Source organism: Protopterus annectens, chromosome 4.part0, assembly GCF_019279795.1.
Source record: "Protopterus annectens isolate FY-2018-M chromosome 4.part0, PAN1.0, whole genome shotgun sequence".
Lineage (NCBI taxonomy): Eukaryota > Metazoa > Chordata > Ceratodontiformes > Protopteridae > Protopterus > Protopterus annectens.
Genome location: NC_056733.1, coordinates 1650802380 through 1650821963, shown reverse-complemented (window position 1 = coordinate 1650821963; position 19584 = coordinate 1650802380).

Sequence of the window (19584 nt, the reverse complement as noted above, 5' to 3'; positions counted from 1 at the left end):
AAGGAGTCAAAAAGTGTACCCCCCTGAGGACTGTTTGTGTCTTACTGAACTTGAGGTAGGAAATCTGGACAAGGCCTAAAGTAATGTGTGACAATGATCCAAAATAGGGACAGATTTTACTATTGCTCTTATAAACTTCAAAAGTTGTCAGAATAACAGGATTTGTGTTACATATTTTCTGAAGGAACTGAGGTCTGAAACCCAAATGCATGTCATTATTTAGTGATTTAAATCCTCAGTGATTTGCCAGAAAACTACAAATTTTGTGAAGAACAGATCCAAAATATGAGGCAAAAATATGGATATTCCACAAATATCTGTACAGTTGAAAGGTGTCCAAGTGTGTTTTTTTTTTTTTTTTTTTGAAGGACACGGAGTGCGGAGAGCTCCGCATCCCCCTCTCCTCTCCTCATGGCTCTCAAAAACTCATTCCAAGTAGACCACATACAGCCAAGCTGAATGTGGTCAGATGCAGCAACCACACGTCTCCCTTGCAGAGCAATGAAAAACTCTGGCAAAGCACACCCAAGGGCAAAGGCCCACATAAGGACCTCCACAAGTATCACTCCCACAACCTTCAAATGTAGATGAACAAGAAGCTCTGCACAGCAGGAACTCTCCAAGAGGCCTGAAATCTGAAACTCAAAACCCTGAGAGGCATGCCCAAAGAGGGTGCTCCAGAAAGCACCCCTGCAATACCAGACTACAACTCTTACCACACTTTTCGGCCACCAAACCAGGATCAAAACCCTAAAGGTGGAGGAGTGTCCATATTCATCAAGGATATTCACACCACCAGGCTAGTTGCCCAACACAATGTGTCTGAAATTCTCCAGGTGCAACTAACACTAGGTAAGACTGTAATCCAAATTGTAGCTTGCTACAGATCCCCTACCATGCTCCAAGATTCTCACTACACCTTTCTAAACATTCTGGAAAACATTAAGATACAACCAAATACCCTAATACTGGGTGACTTCAACTACACTGCCATTAACTGGGAAAACTACTCATGTACCAACACCTTTGCCCAACGGTTCTTGGAATTCATAAATTCCAATGCCCTGGATCAACTAATCCATTGTCCCACCAGGGGCTCCAATATCCAAGACCTGGTCATTACCAACATGGGAAATTGATGCTCCACACCTATGGTCACCCCCTCGTTGGTCAGGTCAGACCATAAGCTAATCACCCTTAACTTCTACATCCCACCCCCACCCCCCAGTAAGGAAACCTCCATAAAAAAATTCTCCAAAGCCAACTTCATGCTACTCAAGTCAGAAGTGACAAACATCATGACACCCATGCAGACGGGAACTGAAAGTTCAATTGCTGAGTCCTACACTAAGGCACTGTACAACCACATCCACTCATGCATGAATCGTGCCATCCCTAATAGAACCAAAATGCTCTCCTCCAAAGAAATGATGCCAATCTGGTGGGTCCCTGCCATAAACAAACTTTACAACAAAAGGAAAAAACTGTTGCAGAAAAGAGGAAAATGCCAGGATGCAAAAAATTCACTTAGCAGCCTCAGTAAGAAGCTGAGATCCCATATAAAATCCTCCAAAGCTAGTTACAAAAATAAAATTGTCAAAGATTCCAAAAACAACCACAAGGCATTCTATAACTATGTCAAGAATCTAAATGGCAATGCTCAGATCTGCTCTGAGCTACAACAAAATGGCATTAAATATACTGATTCCAAGGATAGTGCCAATATCCTGGCAGATCGATTCAGTGCCAACTTCACCCCCCTCTCACCCCCTAAATGGCCCATCTCAATACCAAAAGATTGCCAAATTCTGGTATTAATGGCCACACAGGTAAAAAACGCACTCTCCAAAGCTAAGAATACAGCATCCATGGGACTAGATGACATCCCGGGCTGTGTACTACATGAACTACAAAATGAACTGGCACCTCACCTAAGTGTCATGTTTAATCATAGCCTCACCTCAGGCTTTTTGCCCACTGAGTGGCGCACAGCTACAGTTATCCCTCTCCACAAGGAGGGATCCACCTTGGATCCCAGGAACTACCACCCCATCAGTCTGATGAGCCTGATCTGCAAGGCCATGGAACATATTATCATGGAACTTATAAACATAGACATTGGCAACCTTCAAACACTGGACCCCACCCAGTTTGGGTTCATGAAGGGCAGATCTTGTACCCTGAACCTGATTGACTTCTTTGAATCAGTCTCCAGAGCCGTGAATGAGGGTAAGGCAGTCCACACAGTCTATCTGGACCTTGCCAAGGCCTTTGACACCATCACCCACTCTGGAATCATAGATAAATTTACTAAGCTGGACATTAATCCCTACATCACTCGATGGGTTGCCAACTGGCTTACTGACAGAACCCAGACTGTAAAAGTAGCTGACTCCAAATCCAGCTCCAGACAAGTGACAAGTGGAGTACCTCAGGGTTTAGTCCTGGGACCACTCTTGTTTGGCATCTATTTCTCTGAAGTACAGGCCAATACTAAGGGACTCTGGCTAACAAAGTTCGCAGATGACTACAAACTGGGAGCCATTACTGAATCTCCAAATGATCTGGATACTCCACAAAGGGCCTTACAGAAACAGATGCTTGGTGCCAGAGCCATGGGCTCAAGCTCAATGCCATGAAATGTATAGTTATCCCCTTTGGGAAAAAACATGTACCCATGAATTACCACAAAGGTGGCAGTACACTAAACACCAAAAATGTGATAAAAGACTTAGAGACACAGTTGGACAGTGGTCTCACCTTCGATAACTACATCACCACAACAGTCAAGAAATCCTTTTATGTGGCACACCTCATCACTAAGAGCTTTTCATCCAGAAAAAAAGGAGGTCATTGTCCCACTGTAGTCATCCCTCATTAGACCCATTATAGAATACAACACCCTATTTGGTATGTGCCTCTCAAGAAACCTGCAACAACTGGAAAGGCCACAGAAATACCTCACTAAATGAATCATAGGCCTAAAGCAGATGCCCGATGCTGACTGCCTTAAAAAACTCCAGCTATACTCTGTCGCATATTGCCTACTCAGAGGCGATCTCTGCTTAACATACAAGGCCATATCAAACCCAGAGCTGTTGGACATGCCACACTTAAAGAAATCCCAATCCCTCAGAGTCACACGCTCCAGGGATCTAAACCTTGTCATCACAATAAACAAAATATGCTGGAGGAAGTGGTTCCTGACCCAGAGACTCCCCAGACTCCGGAATAGACTGCCCATACATGTCAAGCAGAGCGCCTCTTTGGCCCTCTTCAAAATGAAACTTGACGATTGGATGGGAGAAAAGAAATTCACCCCGGGGCTCATGTCAGTCACCCTGCTAGACAGGGGTCCAGGGAAGTAAATAGTGTGGGCAGATATAGCCAGGGAATTGTTATGGCTAGGCTTGTATAGGCCCTAGGGCTGATAGCTTAGTACCAACCTGTGAACCTATGAACCTATAAGATACCTTTGCCCAACCACCTTCACTCACACATCATCAACAATTACATTAGCAGCCTCTGGCACTACCTACTAATATTCCAGACATATACCGAACAATGATCCGCACCCGACTCTAGGACCAAAAGGTAAGAAACATTTGCAAGCCATAAAAGTTAAACTCACCTCTCAACCAATGGCTCCAATCCCCACCAGGCATGCGCTGACCACAGCACTATCTCAGGAGCCCAAAGCTCTCAAAAATATACCAGCAGATCTGTATACCAACCTGACCGCTGGAACCCCCATACAAGCCAACACCACCAATGCAAATGCTGCCTTGAAAAACCGAGTCCCAACACCAACTCTACTGGACAACAGCCCCCAAAAGTTTAAATCAAATCTTGCTTAGCAGGCTTGGTATACTACCTTACTATTAAAGCTAATGTTTTCTTCTTTTCTGTATAAGCAACTTTCACAACAACAAATCCCTCGGGTATATGTGTTACTGTTTATCAGTTTCAGTATAAAATTGCTGTGAGTGTCCTTTTGCCCTCATTTGTACCACATAATGGTTAATTTTGAAGATCTAAGTTGTCTACACTATGCAAAGGCAATACTTGTCTTTGCTTGGAGCATTCATCTCTCTTTTTTTCCTCAGTAAGAATATTACATGAGTAATCAGATAGCTCATTTCTCCTTTTCCAATATCCCCTTAACAACCAAAGCTAACAATATCTGCTCTGCAATCCCCGTGGCCCATGAACTGAAAGGTAAGGAATCTGAAACGACAGTATTGGGCATTCTATACAGCAGAGAGGTATGCCTCAGACCTATACTTCTCTTAGCCCGGGAACAATGACATCAATAGAATGCAAGTACTGGGCATGCAGACTGATAGTCATTGAACACCCCCCCCCTTACGCTGCTTCTCCCCTCTGACAGTAGAAACCTGTCAATGCAACACCAGCCAAACTGAGAGGACAACGATATAACAAACAGATAACATGCAGATACTGTCTATAAATTTCATAAACAGCAATAAAAGTATTTAATCCTCCTACATCCATGGTCCCACTGTGCACATGCGTACAACTGCAATCACTCGCAGGTATGTGACAGTCCTGAAAATCTGCTTCTGCTAACTAAACTACGATTAGAAAAAACAAACAAGTTCTACCCATAAGCTATGTAAGTAGCCATGAATATGCGAAAAGGGGAACAGACAATCAAATAAACATATTCACTGCCCACCACCACCACTGACTTTCCAGTAGCAACTTGTCAGCCAGAATGGCCATTCTGCCAGCAACAAATGAAGCCCCTGCTTGCCCCCAAAACAGATGCCTCTGCAAAGCACTGAAGCCAACAGAAGCAACCAGCAGCCACTATAATGATAAAGCCTCCAAAAAGCCACAATGCCCTCATAACCTCCAAAGCTAAACAAATAAAACTGGACACCCACCCACATTTTACCAACCCAATATAATCCTCACTCAAGGAATGAGGAGATGGAAAAAAAAAACATTTGTACTCACCCAGTACCACCATGTGCCCTTAATCCCAAGGCGTGCCTGTCTTCCAAACTAACTACAGGTTGACTCAGACGTAATCTTGCCTAGCAAGTTCACACCAAAAATGTGATTTCTACTCCAGTTATATTTGGCTAAAACCCTTAAGGCCTCCCTACCCTTACCACATTTCCTCGCAAACATCCCTCCATCTCATTTAACCTTATTTTCCCCATATCCTCTTAAATCCTGCTACTCTATTTATCTAACCCCACTTGAAGATGCCCCAGGACAAATCGGTCTATTCCAAACCTCATGTATCAGCAGTTTTGAAAAGGCTGTTACACATAAAATACCAGCATTTGGAAAGTTAAACTTTTCTCACACTAGTAATAAAGTCTACCGATATTGGCCAAAGCTGTGGCATTTTTTTAAACAAGCCTTGATATTCAAAAGTGGTAGAATGTTTACTATTCCACTTATGCGTACTGTGAAGTTCTTGCAATGATTTTCCAAATTGTAAAGTATCGCACTAACCAAGAGTAGATGTTCAAATTCCTCTCAGCTCAAGTAGCCCTTAAGTTATATTGGTTGTCACTTGCTTAGAAAACAACAGCCAGACCTTTTCAAAAAGTTCTGACTCGCCCCACTCCTTCATTCTGCAGCTGAATGGCTAATCCCCAGATGGGGAAATCAGCAGTCAGAGTGAAACTTTCTTAAGAACTTTCTTGCCCCAAAAATGACAGAAGAGCTTAACTTCCTGAAAGAATCCCCCATTAGTAATAATAAAACATAATGTAGAAACAAACACAACCCTCTCTTATATCCTAATTACAACTATGTACAAGAGTAAGGGGATAGAGGGCTGGTACGACTCCTGCAGAGATGAGGAATTCAAACATCTAATGTTATGGGTAATTGCAACTTACACAACTGTACAATGTTTATCATTCCCACTGCTGCAGTAGCCCATAAGTTATATGAGTTGAATACCAAAATATAGTATACATGTCCTTTCACCTTCCTGTCAGAAAACGACACAGTCATGCAATTAGTTGAGCATAAAAAAACTCCTTGGCATGACAATCAACAACAAATTCAGATTTGACCAACACATAGCCATCACAATTAAGAAAGTTCACATCAAGCTTGGCTCACTGTGCAGAAGCAAGCCATTCCTTGTTGACAATATCAGACTAGCCAAATCCAGAACCTTCCTCCTCTCTATGCTCCTATATGGTTTCCCCACTTAACTTTACCAACTTAAAAAAAAAATCAGACTTAACCAAATTGGAAACTTGTTGCAACAAAATAGCCCACTTCATAGCCAGCCTTCCCCACCAAACCCACCAATGTATTGCTATACATAAATTTAATTGGCTCAAGCTACCTAACCTTCTCCATCTCTACCAACTTAAATTCACACATAATATCATCTTCCATCCTGACAGTTGCCCAACCCTCTAGGAGCTTGTTGTTCCATACTCATACCCACAAAGTCTAAGATCTGCAGACAGAAACTTTCTCACAGTAAAAAAAGCTAACAACACTCATGGTAAAGCCCTATTCTCAAATCAAATAGCCAGAATATAGAACTCTGTACCTCACACCCTCCAGAACACACCTGAATCTACCAATTTCAAACAACTACTATATGAATATCTATCCAGGAAATGGCATTGCTCCTGTGTCAACCCTGACTGAGAAAACTCAAAAAAACAGAAGCAGCAAAACAAACTAAATAAATAAAAATGCTGGCAGGCAGAGTTTCACAGGCACAAATCACTGAAATGATGATAAACCAAAGGTGTATTTAATGATAAAAATCCACAAGAAAAACAAATAAAATGTGAGCGCTTTCGTTAAACAACTGTTAACTTCATCAGACACCATTAAAATGCAATACAGCCACTTATATACATATAAAAAACACTCTGATTGTGTAAGCAAAGAGAGGCAGCTAGCTAAGCAACACTGAGACAGAACATTAATTAACCCCTTGATGACTGTGTTACAGTTGAAACTGTTGCATCTTAAATACAACTAAAATTTGTGATTAAAAGATAAATTATTAGTCTCATACTTGTGTCATGAATGATTCTAAATAGGATAAAGCTAAAACCAAAGTCATTTTTAAAATCTCATGTTAAATATTCACATAATGCTAAAATGTTTACCAAAGCCAAATACATACAGAAGTGCTTGTGCTTAACAAATGTTTTGATATATTTTGTTCCTTTCTAGGGCTTTTAATTTCAATACAGGAGAGATGGATGTCCTGTCATTTATCCCTGGCCATCTATCTGCCTGCAGTAAGATTTGCCACCTTAACTCCTTTAACTCTAACTGAAGTCCCCAAGGTGTTTTGTCACTGATGTCTACATGGTCTATTGCCTTAAATGTGAAATTGTGGCCAGTATTGTCCTGAATATGCCTCACTAAAGCATTATTAATATTATTATTTCTTATGGCATAGCTGTTTTCATAAATTCTGGCATTAAATTTCCTTTCTGCTTTGCCTACATAAAATGCTAGGCTTTGGTAGCCATGTAGACCAGTGCCTTGGAGTGACAGTTATATTTACCTTTTACATAATGGTCTAAACCATTCACTGTAAATTTGCTGCCTGATTTCACCTTGTGGCACCAGTTACAAGACTCACATTTGTACATCCCTACATGTCCTGTTCTAGTGTAGTTAGAACCTTTCCTAAGAAGGTCTTTGAAGTTTGACCCCCTTCTGTATGTAACTATAGGTCTTTTTCCTATTTGTGCCCTGATGTACAAGTCATCCATAAAAATGTCCCAGTTCTTATAATAAATGGACGTCAAGTGGTATGAGTCAGAGTTGAATGTAAGCACCATAGATCTGCAAAAAGAACTTCAACTTCAGAGGGGCTGTTGTCTAGTGTGTTTTCCCCAACTATGGGCTTAAAATGCCCTACTCTTCTTTTAACTATCACTTCCTGCATAAGCTCATTAAGCAAGTCTGCTGGGTACTCCCTCCTCAAGAACATAGTTTTGAAGTTGTCGCATTCAATGAGAAAATCTTCTTCTCTGGAGATCATATGAGCTGCTCAAACTAATTGCCCTTTAACTATCGACCTCTTTTGATGCTTGGGGTGGGAGCTAGTGTAATGCAGGAACAAGATTGAGTAGGTCTCTTTCCTGTGGATCCTAGTAGCATACTTTTCATTATGTGTGTCTTTGTATAAGTGGACATCAAGGTAATTCATATAATCCAGGTTAATCACCCAAATGAACTGCAGGAATGTAGTGGTGGTGTTAAGGTATCTCAAAAACTCTTCCAAAATGACCAGTGACCCATTCCATATCAAGCTGATATCATCTTGGTATCTATAATACAGTTTGACCTTAGAATAGTACTGAGACTGAAATACATAATTTATTTCCCAATATGCCATTACCATATTTGCAAAAGCCCCACCACAAGCTGAACCCATTGCCACTCCTATGGTCTGCAAAAAGTACCTGCCATTAAAGGAGAAATAGTTGTTTCTTAAAACTATTTCTGATAATTCCAAAATTAGATTAATTTTCTCCTGGTTAACTTTGTATAATAACAGTAGGTCACCCACCCACTCAAGACCAATTTCTTGTGGGATGACCGTGTACAGGTCTTTTACATCTATAGTGACCATGATGGCACTTGCATCATATCTGGTTTTGTTCACTTGTTCTAAAAAAGCCCAGGAGTCTTTACAAATTTGGCTTTCATTACGCAATATTTTCTTCAGCTCATGGTCTAAACATTGGGTGCAAGCAGTGGTAATTGAGTGTCTTCCATCCACTAAGGGCCTCATAGGTGGATCTGATAGGTACTTGTGGATCTTGGGAATACCAAAGAACACTGATATCCTTGGGTTAATGATGTTAAGATAGTTATGTAAGGAAAGGTCGATTCTTCTTTCTAGAAATATGTCAGTGAGTTGGCTGTAGATTTTCCTATATGCTGCATTTAATTCATTAAGGGACACTTCCATGAAATCTGACTGACAAGATATCTATAACTGTCTCAACACACTGTCCACTCCTTACCTCATTTTCTCCCTCTCCTCAGTGTTTATTACTTCTCTCTCTCTCTCTATATATATATATATATATATATATATATATATATATATATATATATATATATATATATATATATATATGAAATCTCATTTGATCATAACTATTATTTAATATGTATACAGTACTAATTTGATTTTTCTCACAGTGATCTTCACTGAAATGCTTGTGTGTTTTTATTTTTTAACCTGTATCTACTAGAAAACTGCATTGAGTACTACTTTATATATACTAACTAGATGATGTGCATTCTCCATCTTACTGTATGTATATTATTGTACTATCTAATTATTGTATTTTGCTTATATTTCTGTGGAGCTTTTCTCTCTGGTCCTCCACTGAAAATGGGCTTCTGGCCCATTCGGACTTTCCCGGTAAATAAATAAATAAATAGATAGATAAATAATAAATATTCATCCTGCGAAAAGGATGTATATGGATCCAGGAACCACTGGAAAATGGGCATAACAAAGTTTGATCTGGATCTAGAAAAGGAATGCAGTTTTATTGCTTTGTAAAAGTTTCTACAGGGGACCATTTTGGTGCCTGTAGAATGCCTATACAGGCCACACGTTTCCAGTATGCCTTTGAAGAAGTCAAGACTAGTGCCTTGATGCCTGAAATTGGTTTACTATTTTTAGAATAACAAAGGCAATATCTGTGACAACCACCTGGACATTGTCTGCTTAGATCCAGTGGGTCCCTTTTTGCCTCTTGATAAGAAATAAATAGCAGGTCAGCTTTTTCAAAGGGCTTAATTCTGTCAAGATAGTACCTGAGCTGGTTATACATGTCCAGAATATGCAAACTCTGTTCTTCGTGGTCTTTAGGTTGCAGGTAGAAAACTGGGAGAATGGTATCTCATTTCAAAGTAAACCCTGAAACCACTTTAGGAATGAATGAGGGGGGTGTTCTTAAAGATACCCCACCAGTATGGAAAATCAGATAGGGTTCATCTACCATGACATTTGCAACTCAGATACTGTTTTTACTGAAGTCAAAATAATGAAGACTACAGTTTTCCAAGTCAATTACTTTAAATCAGACTGATGGGCGGATGTAAACAGTGACATAGTCAATTAATGAAGCACATAGTTGAGATCCCAATGAAGAGCAACCTAGGGTTGCCAACTGTCCAGAATCTTTCTGGAGAATCCAGAATTAAGGGACACTGTCACTGACATTGTTTGATTGCACACAGTAATATTGTTTGACAATCCCCTTGAGGGGAGATTAATGTACACTTCTATTCTGCACACATTTTGCTTTCACATACATGTCCAGAATTTTTGACATGAAAAGTTGCAACACTAGTTTATGAGGATGCCTCAGGTGTAAAGCTCCTTTCAGAAACTGTTTGACAAGATGCAAAGAAGAAAGTGGTGGGCAGACATGCTGAATAGGTCACGCACTGAACCTTTATAGAGGAATAAATCAGGCCAGATAAAAGTAACTCACACAAATAATAAGTATCCGGTTACTGACTAGGCACCAACTAGAAAATCACTTCTACTTACCAAAAGGATTTTCTAAAAGCAAGCTTTCTTGCATCCTACAAGACCTACTGCATGTCCCCATGAAATAAGTGCCTAAAAAGTATTAAAATTGAACCATCCAGGCATTAAGTTGAAGTTGATTGATATAGGGGTATATCAAACTCCCCCTTTCTTAAGTGAGTAGATCCAGTCTGTGAAGAAGCTTGTGGCAACTGCCCTTAACTAGTTTGAAAAGAATGGAGAACAAATGTTGCCTGGGCCTAAACAGGGTCACCATAATTATTTTTGTGTTCTCCTTTTGAATCTTCAGAATTACTCTTGAAATCAGTGGAAAGGGTAGAAATGCATAGAAGAACATTCCCTTCCAAGCGAATGAACATATAGCTATTTTCCAAGCTTGCTTACAAGGAGTCCTGGAACAACTCCGAAAACAGAAAAAAGCCAAACAACACTCGAACTCTAAGACAAAGGTAGTCACTAGAATTAGTGCACAAAATCGAGACTTTCCTTCAACGGACAAATTTTATTTGAAAGCTTGAAGTGCGGAACTTTACATGCACTTTTCGTTAGAAGAAGGAAATAAGTTCGTAATAAACAACAAACACTATCGTTCAGCATTAAAATATAATTGTAATAGTAAACAGGTAGTTTACTTAGCTAATTGCGTACAATGCCAAGCGTTTTATATAGGAAAGACGGATAGGAAGTTAGTTGACAGGGTGAAAGAGCACATTTACAACATTAACGCCAAAAGGATGGAAAATGCTTTGGCTAGGCACTCTTTTGAGTTCCCAGGTCACAATTTTAAGTTCAGAGTAATAGATCAAATTATCTCGGATGGTAGAGGAGGGAATGAGAGCTTAGAATTAGAAAGAAAAGAACTTCTCTGGCAACTGAGAACTAATGCTTGTAGGTTCCCTGGCATAAATGAAATGTGTTCCCTCAAATGTATTTTAAGATTAAAAAACTTAGAGAGATGATGTAGTATTTTATATTTTATATTTTATATTTAACATTTATTGGCCAACATTCAATCTTTAACCTTTAATATTTATTTATATAGTTACAGATTAAATGTTTTGAATAAAGTAGGACAAAATTGATCTGATTATTCCGTAAAGGAGGTTTTTTAACATTCACATATAAATTCATAAATAAATTTATTAATTCCATGGATTTTATTAACATTATTTAGATAGTTAGAACTTGAACCTTTATTCTAGGTTTTATATCAAAAGGGGACTATTACTATTATTATTTTAACAAGAAGTCTGAAGGCTACTTGTTTGGTGAAGTATAACTAATATATACATGTTTTTAAGAATATATGTTGTACATCACGTGAATTAAAGTAGATTCGTTAATATGAGTATAAGCGTATTGTGGTGTTTAAATTAATCAATTTCCTATGTACAAATTTGTAAATGTATCAATATTTAATATTTATTTTTTATTTTTTATTTATTTTTTACCATTCTCATTGTTTATTATGTAGAATTGATTAGAGTTCGATTTGTTAGTTGTTAGGTACAAATTATGATTGTAGAAAGTCTATGCAAAACTCTCAGTACCATGTTATTTGTACGTATTGTTGCATAACATGACCAATAACCAATTTACCAACATTTTTAACATTTTTAATATTTTTAACATTTTTTCTATATATTTTTAACATTTTTTCAATTTATAAACTTCATAAGCTTTATAAATATTTTTATATATTTTTACACAAAATTTTTCACACACTATAGAAGGTTTGTAGTTTGGTTTGTATCAGCGTGTATTTGGTGTTGCTTTAAAAACTTGGACAGTTTTAATAGGCTTATTTTTATTGATTAATTAATGATGGTTTAATTGCCTATATAAAAGTGTCTTAGTTAGCGGTGGTTTGTTTTCTGATGAAGTTGGGGCAGGAGCCCTGACGAAAAGTGCATGTAAAGTTCCGCACTTCAAGCTTTCAAATAAAATTTGTCCGTTGAAGGAAAGTCTCGATTTTGTGCACTAATTCTAGTGACTACCTTTGTCTTAGAGTTCAAGTGTTGTTTGGCTTTTTTCTGTTTTCGGAGAAGTTCGTTGTTACATTTCTGCAAGTTTGTTTGTTGAGTCCTGAAACAAACCTTGTCTAGTTGTCTGTTTTGAAAGCAGGTGAACAGATCTAGCGGAGGTGTTCCCCAAAACTGGATGCATTAGTGGAAGATCCCATCATTCAGCTTCCATTTATGAGGGCCTTTCCTGGCCCTGGAAAGCTTGTTTACCACTATGTTTTGCCCTGAAGAAATGTAAGATGCTTGGAGGTTAAGGAGTACCAAAAAGCTAACTCCCAAGCAATCATTGCCAACATGCATAGCTGGTACAATCTTGTACCTCCCTGCTCGTTTCTATACCATATCTGTAGTATTGTCTGTAATCACTTAGAGAGGTCCTTCGACTAACAGTAATGGACAGAATTCAACCCATGGATCACAGCCAAAATTCCTTTTAAATTGATGTGATTTCATCTGTCTAAAGGATTGCATAGACCTTTTACTTTTACTGTTGTGGATACTGCTGCCCAAGTAAAATCTTATGTATCTGTGGTGACAGACTGGAATGGGGTTTGAGGAGAGAAGGGGAGACCTTGGTTCAGTTGAATTTGTTGTATCCACCAAAGCAGTTCCCTTTTTATAAAGCCCAAAATTAGAATTTGATACCCCAGAGAATGCAGATGCTTGGACGATGTGTTTTTTAGAAACTTCTGTATCTTTCCCATGTGTAATCTGGCAAGTGGTGTGAGATTCTTAAAAGCCATGAACCCTAAGAATCTGAGAATTTTTCTTGAAAAGGTCTGAGACTGATTGGAGAAGTTTAGGAAAATTTCAGCTAGAGATCTGCCTTACCTTATATTAAGAAGGTACTTTGAAAATAAGAATCTATGAGGCATCCCAGAAACAGAATCACATGAGACTGAGGAAATTACGATTTTTCAATCTTTATTTTGAACAGATAGTCAAAGGAGGCATGACCCATTTTAATGCCTCTTGGTATATGGATAAAGACTCTGCAAATATAAGCAAGTCATAGGTTCAAAGGTTCATAGGTTCATAGGCTCATATGTGTGTACTAGGATAATTGCCTTGGAGCCTTTACAAGCCTAGCCCATAGGATTAGCCTGGCATCATGCCACCTGACCTTATTTCCCAGTGCCTCTGTCGAGTAAAGCCACTGGACTGATCCCTGGGGTGAATTTTCTATTTCCCATCCACTCATCAAGATTTCTCTTGAAGAGGGCCAATGAGGTGCTCTGCTTGACATGGATGGGAAGTCTATTCCATAGCATGGGCAGTCTCTAGGATATGAACCTGCCCCTCCAGCATGTTCTGTTGATTGTGGTAATGAGGCTGAGGTCTCTGGAGTGTGTGTTGTAGAGGGATTAGGATTTCTTAAGATATAGCTTTTCTAACTGGGCTGGGTCAGACATGGCTTTGTAAGTCAAGCAGAGATTGCCTCTAAGTAGGTGATACGAGACAGAGAATAGTTGGGAGTTTTTTTAGTCTGTCCATATAGGACAAATGTTTAAGGCCTAGGATCTGCTTTGTGAGATACTTTTGTGGCCTCTCCACTTGTTACAAGTGTTTAGTGAGGTACATGCCAAATGGTGCATTGTACTCAATGATTGGCCTAATGAGGGAAGAGTACAGGGAGACAATGACCTCTTTCTTCCTGCATGCAAAACCATTAGTAATGAGATGTGCCACATAGAAGGACTTTCTGACCACAGTGGCAATGTGGTGGTCAAAAGAGAGATTACTGTCAATCTGTGTTCCCAGATCTCTTATAACGCCTTCTTTATTCAGTGGACAACCATTGATGTGGTAATTCATGGGAACTTGGTTTCTCCAAAGGGGATCACAACACATTTTTTGACATTGACCTTAAGGCCATGGTTCTGAAACCAGTTGTTGGTCTCAGTGAGGCCTTTCTGTAGGATGTCAACATCACTTGGGGAGTTAATAATAGCTCCCAACTTGCAATCGTCTGTGAACTTTGTCTGTTAGAGTCCCTTCATGTTGGCTTGAACTTCAGAGCAGTAGATACCAAACAGGAGAGGACCCAGGACCAAACCCTGTGGGACTCCACTCGTGACTGGTTGGCAGTCTGACTTGGAGTCAGCTACATTTACACTGTGGGTTCTACCTGTGAGCCAGTTTGCAACCCACCTGGTGATATAGGGTTGATGCCTAGCTTAGTGAGTTTTTCTATGATTCCTGAGTGGGGAATAGTGTCAAAGGCTTTAGCCAGATCAAGGTAGGCTGTATGAACAACCTTGCCTTCATCCACAGCTCTGGTGACTGACTCAAAGAAGTTGACCAAGTTGAGCAAGCATGATCTACCCTTCACAAAATCAAACTGTGTGGGTTCCAGTGTTTGGAGATTTCCTATATCCTTGTTTATTAGGTCCATGATGATACATTCTATAGCTTTGCATATCAGACTCATCAAGCTAATGAGGCAATAGTTCCCAGGGTCTGTAGTCGCTCCTCCTTTGTGGAGAAGGATGACTGTAGCAGTGTGCCATTCAGTAGGGACTAAGCCTGAGGTGAGCCTGTGATTGAACAGGGCACACTGGTGAGGTGCCAGTTCACTCTGTAGTTCATGTAGAACACAGCCAGGGATATTGTCAGGTCCCATAGAAGCTGTATTCTTGGCCTTGCAGAGTTCTGTTTTAACTTGTGCAGCAGTACTACTGGGTGCCTGGCAATCTACTGGCATTGTGACTGGTTTGTTGGGGGGAGGGGTAAAGTTGGCACTGAATCTGTTGGCCGGTTTATTGGAAATATCAGTTGGCTTGGTACAGGAGGTACCATTGTGCAGTAGCTCAGAGAAAATTTGGGTATTGCCATGGAGATTCTTTATATAGCTATAGAAGGCCTTTTGGTTATCTTTACTATCTGCTGCAATTCTGTTTCCATAGCTAGCTTTAGAGAATTTGATGAGGGATCTCAACTTTTTGTTGAGGCTGATAAGGGAGTTTTTCCAGTCTTGGGACTTCACCTTATTCTGCATCAGTTCCCTCCTTCTGTTGTTGAGTTTGTTTATAGCAGGGGACAACCAGACTGCCTTCATTTTTTTGGAGGAGAGCATTTTGGTTCTATTTGGTATGGTGAGATCCATGCATTTGTGTATGTTCGTACAGTGCATTGGTGTATGATTCAGTGGTCATGCAACTGATCTCCATTTGCATGGGTGCTGTGAAGTTAGTCACCTCTATTTTTAGGTGCCCAAAGTTATCGTTGAAGAAGTTTTTCATGGTGGTTACTTTTGCAGGAGGGGTGGGAGGGATGTGGATTACCAATGTGATTAGTTTGTGGTCAGATCTAACCAGGGAGGAGTTGACTACTGGTGTAGAGCAACGGTTGCCTTGTTAGTAATGACCAGGTCAAGGATGTTGCTACCTCTAGTGGGTGTAAGAACGAGCTGGTCCAGGACATTGGAATTAATGAATTCCTGGAAATGTTGGGCAAGTGTATTGATACATGAGTAATTTTCCCAGTTAATGGAGGGGTAGTTGAAGTCACCCAGTATGAGAGTGTTAGGTTGGACCTTAATATTCTCTAGGGCACTTAGGAACATGGAGTGTGAGTCTTAGGACATGGTTGGGGACATATAGCAGGCTAGAGCCTGAATCACCGTCTTACCCAATGTTAGCTGCACCTGAAGTATCTCAAATGCATTATGTTGAGCTACCAGTCTGGAGGTGTGCGCATCCTTTATGAATATGGAAACAACACTGCCTTTGGAGCTTTGGTCCAAGTTCTGGGGATGAAAGGTGTGGAATGAGTTATACCCTGGTAGTGCATGGGGTGCTTTCTGCTGCCTTGAACCAGGCTCTGTTATGGCACAAATGTCGATGTTCTCCATTTTAAGGAGTGCTTCGAGTGAGTGCATTTTGAGATTTAGACTTCTAGCATTGAGCAGCATGACCCTCAGATTGTATTTGTTTGTAGCTGTTATGGTGGTAATTTGGTCTTAGGAACACCGCCTAAAAAAGGCACTGTAGGGATAGGATTTCCAAATAAGGAAAGGTATGAATGTTTCTTAGTCTGCAATAAGCTACAAAGAGGGTTAGGAATTTTGTGAATACCCTTGGAGCTGTGGATAAACCAAAGCATAAGGCAGAGAACTGATAATGTGTCCTGGAAACAGTGAACTATAGAAATTTCCTGAAGCCTCTGGCTATGTAAATATGGTAGTAAGCATCTTTTAGGTTTAGTGTTACCAAGTAACTCATGTGAGGAATGAGAGGTAACAAAATCACTAAGGTCAATGTTTTGATCTTTGAAACTTTCACATAAAGATTTAGAAATGAAAGCTCTAGGAGTGATCTTCAGGAGACCTCTTTCTTTGGTACCAGAAGCATTCTAGAGTAGAAGCCATTGACTTTAAGGCTCTAGATCCTAAGTCCTGAGTGTATAAATACTGAATATCCTGAAAAGCTCTGTTTGGTTTGGAGGATGGAAAGGCATTCCCATGAAAGAAGGTTTCTGTATCCAGTGCCATCCGTAGCCCACCTGCAAAACTTTTAACACCTAGGAATTTCAAACAATCTGTAGCCAAAGGGGAATATTGAGGGCCTGCCTTAGGGGCAGATTGGTAAAGATACTGGCTGGGGGAGAGAGAGGGAAGAAGGTATAGAAAGTTAGCAAAATCATTCTGTACTGTTGGTCTGTCCCTTTTTCAGAAAAGATGACTGATTTTATTTTTGCTACCCTCCAGCCATCTCTTTTTTGCTTTTTGTCTGCCAAAAAGATTGTTTTTATTTCTATGGCTTTTCTAGTGCAAGACAGACCCTATATGTTTTGTACTGAGGAACATGAAGTACCTTAAAAACTCCCAGAATTAATTTCACTCTTCTATCATGTTATTTGAGAACCTGGGTAGCAGAGGAGCCAAACAACGCCTTCTAATCTAAAACTGAATCCAGCATTCAGTTCAAGATTTGGCATACAAGGCATTCTTCAATCCATTACTGTTGGATTTACTGCACATCAGCAAGTCAAATGCCATCAGAAATACTCAGTCTAGGGATCTAAGGTTATTATTCAACATCAAAAAAATAGTTTGAAGGGGACAGGTATATTTCATAGAGGATACAGCTGCTGTGGAACAGCCCCCCCCCCCCCAATCCACAAAAACAAAGTTATTCCCTGTCCATTTTTAAGCAGAACAAAAATCTATGGATGGGAAATAGAATATTTTCCCCAGGACTGCCCCTGTGCTACTAATGGACAGAGGCACTCCTAAATGCTTTATCCCATTAATGGGTCCTCTCAAATTATTTATGGTATGATCACAGTTAATCTCATTAGGGGTAATATATGATTATTGAACATGAGGTGGGTAAGAACAATCTGTATCCAAATGGGATAGATTATTTCAAGCACAAAAAGGAAACTGGCTTCACTTAAAATGGACCACAAGGACAGCTGGCCTAGTACTTACCTATGAACCAATAAGATTTTAGACTTTTCTTGATCAGCCAGCTTTTGGTTATGTAACCAAGCTTATCTTGTCAACACTGCAGCAACAACAACAGTAGCAGTGGCACTGGATATAGCATCAGCACAATCATACACACTTTTCAAATCATGGTCAGATACCTCAAGAAGGGGCGAAACAATTTAATTTAGAAAAGGAGATTTTTTCTGTGGGAAGAGTGCAAGGTAATTCCCTCAGATTATCCATATGATATAGTATACATTTCTACATATATGCTTGGTAATTAAAAATTCTCAAAGCTAAAGTGGAAGAAGAAGAAACCATTCTCTTTCCTATATGGAACAACATTTTACCCTTCTTATAAGCAAGAGAAGGGCTGGTATTGAGAAGCAGTCTGTTGCCAGTATGACACACAGTGGAAATGGCAACAAAATTTAGCCTGGGGTAAAATGACACAAGAATGACACTTCTGTATTTTCCTTTACTTTTACCCATGGTAAACTGCACTGTCATTGCTGGTTTTCCAAATTTCATATCTTGAGTCTCAGGAATTGGATCTCCGTCGCTTATGTTCCATCGGACTGCATTATGCTATGTGTCCAGAGTGCTTTACCATCTGTTGTTTATGGCGCCAGACCTCTTGTTTGATCATTGAAGTGTCTAGCAGCACTTGCTTATGAGAAAGACAAACTAGTGACACTTCTCATTTAGAACCCTAGACAGCTCTTGCTGATAAGACTCGGGTTGCTGTTTTACAGTATTGCTCAACCTGCAGAACAGTTACTCATTGCTAACATACAAGTTGAATTTGTCTCCTTCAAACACTGAAACATTCATAATAGGTCACTAAGCTCGAAATAACATTGATTCTTTTGAAAATGTTATGCCCTGGCTGAAGGCGCTTCACAAAAATGCATGCAAATAGCATTGGGTGCTAGTACTGCCCTGCAGTGACTCAGATTTGCTAACAGAATGAGACATTGTGCAACTCTGCTGCCAATGACATTATTTTTGCGAGAGAAAGAGAGAAAGATCAGGGAGATAATGTTCAATTTTTAAGGCCCACTTTGAATAAAGGAAAAGAAAAAAAAGAGTGACACTTGAGTAGATTCCATATAAAAAAAAAAGAAAAAAAGAAGACTGACATTTGAGTACCTCTGCTAAAGTAAAGCCATAACATGATGATGTAATGTGTAACAACTTTATCTGTTACATTTATATATCTTGTAATTCACTATTACAATGCACTGATATGGCTGCGGTTTAGTTGAATTACTGGCGTGCATACTTATTAAATGACAAGTGATAAAAGTTACTTATTTTCTTATTAAGTTGACACATTGTGGAACCTTACATAGGTAATACATTTCCCTACCTTGTGATTAATCTGAAGAACGGATTAACCAACTGCATACTTCCTACTACCAAATAAATGCATTATGCTGGATGATACACTTCTGAAGTGAATTACTGTTTCTGTTGTTGAGATGATCTCAAGTGATCTACCATCCTTTCTATGAAATAATGCCTCACTGTCTCCTCTTTAAGCAATCTATTTTCAGACT